Below are 10,404 nucleotides of genomic sequence, written 5' to 3' on the forward strand. Positions count from 1 at the left end.
TGGTCAGTTGGAATCTGTTAAAAGAATAAGAATTGTGTATTACAAAAATCAACCATGAACAGCTACAAATGCCATTTGAAGTCAATGGCAGAACTAGGCACATTGGAGACAATTGGCCATTATTGTTGTACTAGCAGATGATACATAATTCTAGTTGCTAGATCTGCGAAGCTGCACAAAAATTCTATGTAAACTCAAGGTACTTTCTCTTGGACTCTTTATATTCTTCACACTCTTGCCAAAATTTGACTGCCTATATAATGTAAAACACTAACAGTTACAAATGATGTTTTAAGTCAATAATAGATTGTCACAAACAGATTTGAAATAGACAATTGAAACATATTGTTGAACTGGGAGACAGTAGGTGTAGTTTCTGTCTGGGCACTTGTGCAAACATTTTTCCAAAATGTGGAAAACTTATTCTTGATCTCTAAATTCTGTAACTCTTTCCGTAAAGATTGTGTAACTATGTGATCTAAAACCCCCACAAATTACAAAATTATATTTAAATAATGATTGTTATCCTTAAAAATAAAATTATATCTGTTTAGTCCCATAAATATTTGCCCTTAAAAGAAAGAATAATTATATAATCTTTGACATATATGATGTTAAAAGCATAATTTAGAACTAATACTATGAGTTTAATTAGGAAGAAGTTGAACGTGTGGGGAAGAGATCACTCCCAAATGCATAATTGTAAGAAAAGAATATGACGTTATAAAAGGACATGAGACTCGCCTATGAGATATAGAGAAATGACAAATGTTGGACACCTTGTCATGAAAATTATACAGAAAAATCAGCCATGTAATGAGCTAAAATAATACAAAATCATCTCATAGTATTTTTGATATTTTACATAAGTCTCTAAGGTATGCATACTGAAATCAAGTTATGATGTTTGCAAAATGTCCAATGCCCATTTTATTCAAGAAATACTCTCTTGGGCCCATCAAGATGGCTCAGTGGTTAAGACACTAGCTGCTATTGCAGAAGATCCAGGTTGGTTTCCCAGCACCCACATGGCAGTTCACAACAATCTATAACTCAGTTCTAGACAGAATTATTCATTTTAAATGACAATAAAAACTGTATGTATTTTCTATATACCCACTTAATAAAAAATTTACTTAGTAAAAAACTGCATCATACATGATATGTTGTTTTAAAATATGTATACATTGTGGAAGAGCAGAATAAGTGAATTATCACTTATTAGACCGTACACTTATCCTGTGTGTCTCAGTAAAGGAATATGGAAAAATTTAAGAACAAATAAAATCTCGCAATTTTCAAGGCTACATACTTTGCTATGACTGGAGAGACAACTGGAAAGTTTCCACAAAGGGAAAGTGAGGATGGGGAGATAGATAACACTAAGTATGCCCGAAAAGGCGATAGGGAACCATTTTATGAGTTTACTTAAAAATACATATGATGTATGTGGTGTATGAGTGTGTGTGTGAGCGTGCATGTACATGCATGTGAGTGTGCATGTGCATATGTGTAACCATAGAATACCTAATAAAAACCCAAATGCCATGTATAAGAAACTTCCCTTTGAGTTGTTAAAGAAGTCCAAGAGACACCCAACACAATATAGGCTATTGCCATTTCTCTTGATGGCCCCCAGGCCTTTTAGATAAGATCTTATTGCCCAAGATACTACATACTTTGGACACAGGACCTAGAGAAATCAAGCTGGAACTGACCTGGAAGCCTCCTCCTTGAGGACTAGCCCTCATAGTATCAGAAGGTGTTATATAAACTACCAAGGTAGAGAAACAATCAGTGGCCCCACTCTACTGAAAAGAGTGAATCATAACAATAACCAGGCCAGAAAATAGACCCAATGATGCAATACTGGCACTTTAATCTTGGGGGTAAACAACAGCTGTCTAACTGGACTTAAGATCCCATTTCATAGGAGGAAATTCTTGCCTAGTATTGTAAACCTAGCCACTATCATAGATAACAGAAAAGAACCAACTACTGCCAGTTTCCTTAACCAATATATCTTCTAACTATATTCTACACACTTATCATTATACCAACAAACAAGCTTCTTTTTGCAGCAGGCAAAGGCTACTTCAAAGATTAACAACTTGTGAAAATACAGAGAATAGGTAATCATGGGATGATCTGTACTGCAGTTGATACATCTGTGCTGCAACTCTTACACCTAAGGCTCAGGAAACCTCATAAGAGAGGGTGCTGAAGAACTGTAAGAACTAAAGGAGAAGGATGTCACTGCAAAAATAGTGACATCTAGACAGAACAGGGAAGCTGTCTTCATGAAATCTCCACAGTTCCACAATATGACTGCCTAAGCAAGACCTGTGTAATGGCAACACCAGTAGACTTGCCAATGTGGATGGGGAAATTTCATGAGGCCCCATCACCAGATGAAGACCTACAGGCAATCAATACCTGCTGAGAGAGGGAGACTCAAGTGTTGTTTTTCAGGGACATGTTCCCTGATAGGTTATCCAATCGTCAAGGTCATCCCTAAGCACATGTACAAAGGAGAACACAAACCAGTTGTTTAGGCTCAATGTGAGAAGAGAAAAATGCCCAAGTCTGGTCCCTTTGGAGAATCTGCAATGGGAATTTGTATTTCCAGATCTTAATTCTGGTGCTGTGCCACTGTTTCAGCTACATTGCCATGGTCCAAATTAAGTGTACTCACTTCTTTAAGGGCGTCCTTTCTGCATGAATTTCAACTGCTTCAAACGTCATAATCATTTTCTAGAAGTAAGGGTAGAAGATTCAACACTCTTCATGGTATGGGCCTTTGCAAGATGCAAGACTTTCCAAGCACTTGGTGAAGAAGATGAGCCTCCATGTTGATGGACCTGCACATGAACAAAGACTTCCTGACCTGAACATTATTACTGCAGAATAAAGGACTTTATCCTGAGAGCTTACAATCATTTAAAGCCAGGTCCCCAAAGGTTGGGCCTCAGGGCCTTAGCCCTGAAGGAACAAAATTAACACATCAGCAGCATTAGGGACAAAAAATTATTATCTAACTGCATTTTATCTCAGAGAGACTTCCTAAGGAAATTTGAGAGACAGTGCGTGTGTGAGAGAGAGAGACAGAGAGACAGAGAGAGACAGAGAGAGAGAGAAGGAATACTTCCTGAATTCTTCCTTGCCAAGACAGACCTATTTTGTACTTCAAATTCTTAATCAGCATATATGAATTTTATAAAACATATCTATGCATACATATGTTAGTATAATCATTTTCTTCCCTTTTATGAACGTTCTTATGTCTTCCACTCATTGTTTGCCCTTAGCCCTTACACGTCCATAATAGACCACTTTTATTTTCTGTTCTATCTTTCCCCATAGATTCACTAAATCATAGAAGAACTCTTTTACCTGTCAGCCAAGAATATTGCTGTGATTAGATGTTCTTCTTGTCTGAAGTAGTTTTCTGTCTTCATCCTGAAGCCAGACCATCTCAGCATACAACCCAATTCCACAGTTTACTGTCTGTCACTTTCAACATGTTGGTAAGTTTATCTGAGCCTTATTTCAATGATTTCTTACCCACTTTAATGTTGGGATGACTTATTGAGGAATGCATTCAAAAATGCAACACTATTTAATATGTTAACATTTTATCTAAAGCATAACTGAAGAAATAATAGATACACATAAAAAATAACAGTGTCAAGCAGCATTTGCTTGTTTCCAGGAAAAATATTTTAAACAGATAAACAAATAAAAGTTACCAAACTACAAAAGAACATATCACACAAGCCGAATGGACAAGAATGTTTCCAAACAGGGTCTTCTCTAGAAAAAAAAAATAGAAAAATTCAGAAAAACTGGATTTGAAAGTAAAGTAGTCTAAGAAGTATTAAAATCACATGCAGGGAAGCAGGAGCAGATATAACAAAACTGTTTTTGATGGAAGGATTCTATTAGAGAGGAGACAGTGTGAGTTAAGATGACATAAGCTGAACTATTCACTCACCCATCCCCTGTAAGGTCATAACTGTTCATTCTACCAGAAAGAAAAAACAGAAAAACAGATTTATCATTCTATTATCCCCTGCAGTACTTCATTGGTATCTCACTTTTAGTTTCTACTAAGCATTCGAAGGATACATCTACAATGCCACCCCTATACCTAAGGTTCAGAGAACATCATAGAAGAAGTTGCTGAAAGACTGTAAGAACCAGAGGACCAGGATGCTGGCTACTAGCTATAGACTTCTAGATTTCAAAGGATGGTCCATTAGACCTCACAAGGGTAATGCACTAGACATCCCAAGGAAGATGCACACGTGACATCTCAGCAATATGGCTGCCTAAACAAAACCTGCATAATGACAAGAGTTGACATGTCAACCTGGATGAGGAAGTTTCTTTTTAATATGTTCATAATATCAGCCATAAAACGAAATAAAATCATTAAAATACAAAAATTGGATAGAAATGGAGATCACTACATTAAGTAAATTAAGCGAGGCACCAAAAGGCAAATGCTGCATATTTTCTTCTCATATGCAAAAAGTAGATTTAAAGGGGTGTGTGTGTGTGTGTGTGTGTGTGTGTGTGTGTGTGTGTGTTGCCTCAAAAGTAGATAAGTCACCATGAGAGGGTAAGAAGAGATTGTATGAAAGCACAGAGGTGAGAAAAAAGAAGTGATACTGATATAGACATGGTGTGCAGACATAAAGGGGGAACTACTTGAGATAGAAAAGGAACCAACCAAAAAGTAGCAAGGGGAAGAGGAGGGGGAAGTGGGGAAAATGAAATGAACAAGAGCAAAGTATAATGATGCATATGCACAAGCATTTCATAATGAAATCCACTACTGTGTTCACTGATATAGAAGTCCATATTGGTGCAGTAGTGGCACTGATATCTGGGTGGTACAAGATACCTAATTGGACTTAAAGCCCTCTCAATGGGAGTGAACTCATGGGTGGCACTGTAAACATAGTCACATACACATGGCTGAATAGGTCATAGAGGATAGTGAAAAAAACATATGCCTGTCATATCTCTAGACAAATGAAATTTCTTACTATGCTAAATATGGGTCCTTATATGTATAACCAAGTATGACATACACCACTCATCAAAGAAGCTTCTTTTTGCAAAAATGGAGGCAACTGCAAAGTTCCACAACTGATCACACACAGAGAATATATGTCTGAGAGATGCCCAGTCCTAGGTGACATATCTACAGTGAAACCTCTACACCTAAGACTCATGGAACATCATGGAACAAGGGGGTAAGAAAAGTACTAGTGCATCCCTCAACTCTCATCACTGAAGTGTCCTTATACAACAGAGAGTGAGGCACAGAGAAGGCCACAACTGGCCAATATTTAGAAAATAAAAGACTGAAGAGTATGTGTCCCTGTATAGGACTCCTATATTAAACCTCACCCACCCACAACTCAGGGATCATTGTGGAAGAGGGAGCAGAAAGATTGTAAGAGCCAGGGATGGTTCATGAACACAAAACAAAGGCTTTCAGGCCACTAGATGCTTGCACATGTGAACTTGTGACAGTGGTGGCACTGAACACAATACCCATGCCAACTCAATAAGACAAAATCCCAGACTGGAGGGAGGGAAATGGGCAGAGGGATGACCCTAACCTGGGGACTGCTGGAGACTGATTGCTACTAGGTGAGGAATGTTAGACCTTACTTACAATATCTAGATAGGCTGACTAGTCTCCAGTGGATGAATTCGCTCCAGAGAACATCTAGGTACAAATGCTTGACTGGACAGGACTTAACATGTATGGCTGAATGCATAAGGTCCAGCATGAAGCAGTGTGTGGGGTCATGGATGGGGAAGGGGTAAAATCAATTAAAATTAGTTGTATGAAATGTATAAAAGTTCAATAAAACTTTTAAAAATTTAAAAATAGTAAATTGACACTGAACGCTGTTTTAGAAAACATAAGCACTAGTTACTGATATGTGAGGTAATTTTCATCACTCTTTTACTCAGGGATATTTTACACTAAAATTTTAATCTTTACACTGAATAAAATCTTATTTATGTAAAAATAGATAAAACATTTTACAATCAACCAGTAAATGGCTTCACTATAGTGAAGTGTAAGATAATCAACCAAAGACTTATAAGCACAAACTTACACTTTTTTCAAAGGAGCTCAAATACAAACATAAGAGATATATTGAGGTGCTGGAGAGATGTCTCAGTGGTGAAGAACATTGGTTATCCTTGCGGATGGCTCAAGTTTGGTTCCCAGTACCCACATGGTGGCTAACAACCGTAACTCCAGTTCCTGGAGATCCACTGTGGATGGGGAAATTTCATGAAGCCCTCCCCCTAGATGAAGAGCTATAGACAATCAATGATTTGAGAGAGGGGGAATCAGTTTTCTTTTTCAGGGATGAGTTCCCAAATGACCACTTCTAAGCCTATGAACAACATGAACAACAGTAAATGGATTCAGTATGTAATAGATGTAAATGTTCATATGTATATGTACACATATGTCATTGTTAAATATATAGCCAATCATTGTTAATGTTTTATATGTAATCATTATTACATATATAGTTACATACATTTTATATATGTAGCAACGATAATTATAGAAGAGGTCATAAATTTGAGAGGAAACTGGAGAAACACAGGAAGAGTTTGAAGGCGTAGATAGTATGTAAATATGGCGTGCATGTATAAAATTCTCAAAAAAATAAAATGTTAAAAGTACAAAATATTCATTAAAATTTTATTTTATTTTTGAGAATTTCACACATGAGTATTGTATTTGTATTATTTCCATCCCTCCCAGTCTCCCTCCAGCTCCTCTAATTATCAAAAATGTGTAATATATACAAAAACATCATAGTCAAAATGTCTCAAATCTAAAAAAGAAACAAAATACAGATATAAAAAAAGAAAAGAAGCTCCTCGTGCCATATTATATTTAAAATGTAAGAAACAGTATATTTTAGAATGAAATGGAGGTCTTTCTTGAGGGTTAAAAATTCATTCAATTTTATGTCTTACAGGGTTTATACTGAGTTCAATATTGTATAACTGTATTAATTCAACAGCGAACCTAGAAATTTTATAGCCACTTTTGAAGGAGCTGTGTCTTTGCTCTGGAAACTGTTATTGGGTGTGTTAAAGCTGTAATGATGTGCTTCTTCTAAAAAAAATAAAAAATGATATTTAAAAATGTAGGAAAAAGAAAAAAATGTAAGTATACAGAACAGAGAAAGATCATTAAAAGCTCCTAAAGAGAAACACCAATGCATGTCTAAAGTCAAACTCATCTTAATAACAGCAAATTTCTGAACAGAAACTCCAAAAGACATAATGCATGGAACAATGCAAAACTACCCTTCATAACTGAAGGTAAAGAAAGCGTTCCACAATCAGCACGTTCTAAAGGATGGATGATGACTAAACTAATATTACAGAAGATTCTTGAAGGTAGGCTATACACTGAAAGGAAAGATTAGCATATCTGTGAGGCCGCAGGAAGACAAAGCCACATTGAAACGGTCAATGAAAGTTCTATACATTTGCACATATATAATTTTATTAAATGTGTAGGTTTTTCCCTTTCTGTGGCTATATAAAATAGTCCTCCATGATCGAATGAATTAATATCTAATATTTATATATTTTCATTTATTTATGTGTGTGGGCCTATGTGTAGGTATGTGCACCATGTGCATGCAGGTGTTTGCAGAGCCGGAAGAGGGTGTTAGATCATCTGGAACTGGAGTTACAGGAGGTTGTGAACCACCTGACATGGGTGCTTGAAACTGAACCTGTGTCCTATGTAAAAGCAGCAAGCACTCTTAACCACTGAGCCATTTCTCAAGCCTATAAATTAACATTTAAATCATTATTTTTTTAGTCTCACATTTCAAGGAAAGAATATTTTTCTCCTAATGATGAAGATTAGAGTTACTTCCTTTAATTTACACTGCCTTTGCATATACTATAGTAATACTTTTAATTTCTAAACATTGACACTATTGTCTCTGAAGTCTATATTTCAAAAGGTCACTTTTCTGGGATAACAATGCAATGAGTTTTTTATCATTTTTATTGGAGAGTTTCAAACTTATTTATGGAAATGGAGCCCTGTGTAGAGCAGGAGGAAAGAATGACTGTGCATAGACAAAGAAGAACCCCACCATCACTGAAGACAACTAATATTTCATTTGCATTTAGGCACTCAGTGGCCACTTACATTAGCTTTGTGTTCAGCAAACAGGCTGAATAGTTTTTCCATTTATTTTTGGAAATTTATGTTCTCATGTCTGCGACTAGTCTGTTTTTTGATTTGCCAAATTGACAATATTTTCATTTTCATTGTGACTATCAGCTAGTCCCTGCATAGTACTGATGCAGTCTTGCAAACAACACACTTATAAAATACTTTCTCTCATTTATTATTTTCTTTCTTTAAAAGTATGTGTTTGTATTTATGTGTATGTATCTGTGTGGTGACTGCATGCCAAGTGTGTACCAGTGCCTTCAGAAGCCAGAAGAGAGCATCAGATCGCCTGGAGCTGGAGAATCGCAGGCACACATATATTTAAAATTCTTCATTATTCAAATAGTCTATTAATTGGACAAAGCAGTTTCCTCATGCAGTATACTTCTCATTCCTAGATCATTTAAGGCTGTGCTCTGCATTAACATCTAAAGTATGAATAGCTTTCTACCTTACCCACCCATTGCAAATGTTTCATTTTCACTTTTCTTCTGAATGCATGTTTCACCTCCTTGTTCTTCAAGCTATAGATAAGGGGGTTCAACATGGGGATCACAATGGTATAAAACAAAGAAATCACTTTATTGCTATCCAGAGAAGAATTTGCACTGGGCCGAACATAGGTGAAGAAAAGAGTCCCATACAGGATGGAGACAGCTGTCAGGTGAGAGGAACAAGTGGAGAAGGCTTTCCGCCTCCCGTCAGTGGTCTGGATTTTCAAGATGGCTACCAGGATGCAGCTATAGGAGACCGTAATGATCAGGCCACTGAGCACTCCTATCACTCCATCTAAGACAAAAAGCACCACCTTGTTGATCCAGGGATCCGCACATGCTAGGGAAAGCATTGGGGAAATATCACAGAAGAAGTGGTTGATAACATTTGGACCACAGAATGGTAAACAAAAAGCAAAGGTTGTATGAGTTGTGATGTTTATAGCAGCTAGGACATAAGGCCCTACAACAAACTGCATACAGACTCTTTTGGACATAATGAGAGTATACAGCAAGGGCTTACAGATAGCTGTATAGCGATCATATGCCATTGCAGCCAGGAGGAAGCATTCAGTTCCTACAAAGAGACCAACAAACCACAGCTGTACAGCACAAGCCACAAAAGAGATGGTTTTGTTCTCTGCAAAGATATCATATAGCATCTTGGGAGCTATAGAAGAAGAGGAGCAGACATCTACAAGGACAAGTGGCTAAGAAAAAAGTACATAGGTGTGTGCAGCCTGGGATCCACCCATATGAGAGTGATCATGCCCAAGTTACCCCCCAGGGTAATGAGATAAATAAAGAGAAACATGATGAAAAGGACAATCTTCTGAAAAAGATGATCCGTGAGGCCCAGCAATAGAAACTCAGTCACTGCTGTCTGATTATTTCCTTCCATTGGATTGTTGGGCTCTGCTGTAAGAAAGAAATGTAGTATTTTATTACAATCACTAACAAAGGTAATATTTTAAGTCAATGACAGGTTGCCTTAAAGAGATCTGTAACACAATTGAAATATATTTTTGAACTAGAAGATGATATTTCTAGCTATTATGTCTGTGCAGTTGTACAAATACTATGTATAATCTTTATAAATTTAGTCTTAATCTGTTTAGAGCTTGTAACTCTTTCTACCGAGAACTGTCTCACCATGTGATCTAAAATTCCTTCAGATGATAAAATTATGTTTGAAATTAATATTATAGTGTTTAGAAATATCATGATAGTTGTTCATGTTCATAAAGACCTTCCCTTAGAATAAGAAGCTGCAGAATGATTATACCTGAACTGGAGGCCTACATCAAACTTCTGCTTCCAAAGTCTCAGGGATCATTTCAGAAGAGGTGACAGAAAGATGTAAGAGCTAGAGGTGATAGATGACCACAAAGAAACTGCTTTCCAGACAGCTTGGCAGTTGCTTATATGAACTCACAGCAACGTGACAGCATGCACAAGACCCACATTAGCTCAAGTCAGACAAAATCCTAGCACAAAATTGGCAAACTGAGTAAGACCCCAAAATCTATCTGAGGAACTATTGGCAACTGATAGCTTCTAGGGAAGGGAGAGTCAATCTTATTTAACAGTGTGATTCTTGGTCCGTTAACCAGGCTCTAGGGGATGGACCAATACCAAGCAACTCTAAAT

General features: G+C 36.9%; 1 pseudogene; it reads right to left on the reverse strand.

Moving 5' to 3' along the window:
• Positions 1-8,681: 8,681 nt before the first annotated feature.
• LOC103736675 lies at positions 8,682-9,655 on the reverse strand (annotated as a pseudogene).
• Positions 9,656-10,404: the final 749 nt, after the last annotated feature.

Source organism: Nannospalax galili, unplaced genomic scaffold (genome assembly GCF_000622305.1).
Source record: "Nannospalax galili isolate Female #2095 unplaced genomic scaffold, S.galili_v1.0 scaffold337, whole genome shotgun sequence".
NCBI classification, from domain to species: Eukaryota; Metazoa; Chordata; class Mammalia; order Rodentia; family Spalacidae; genus Nannospalax; species Nannospalax galili.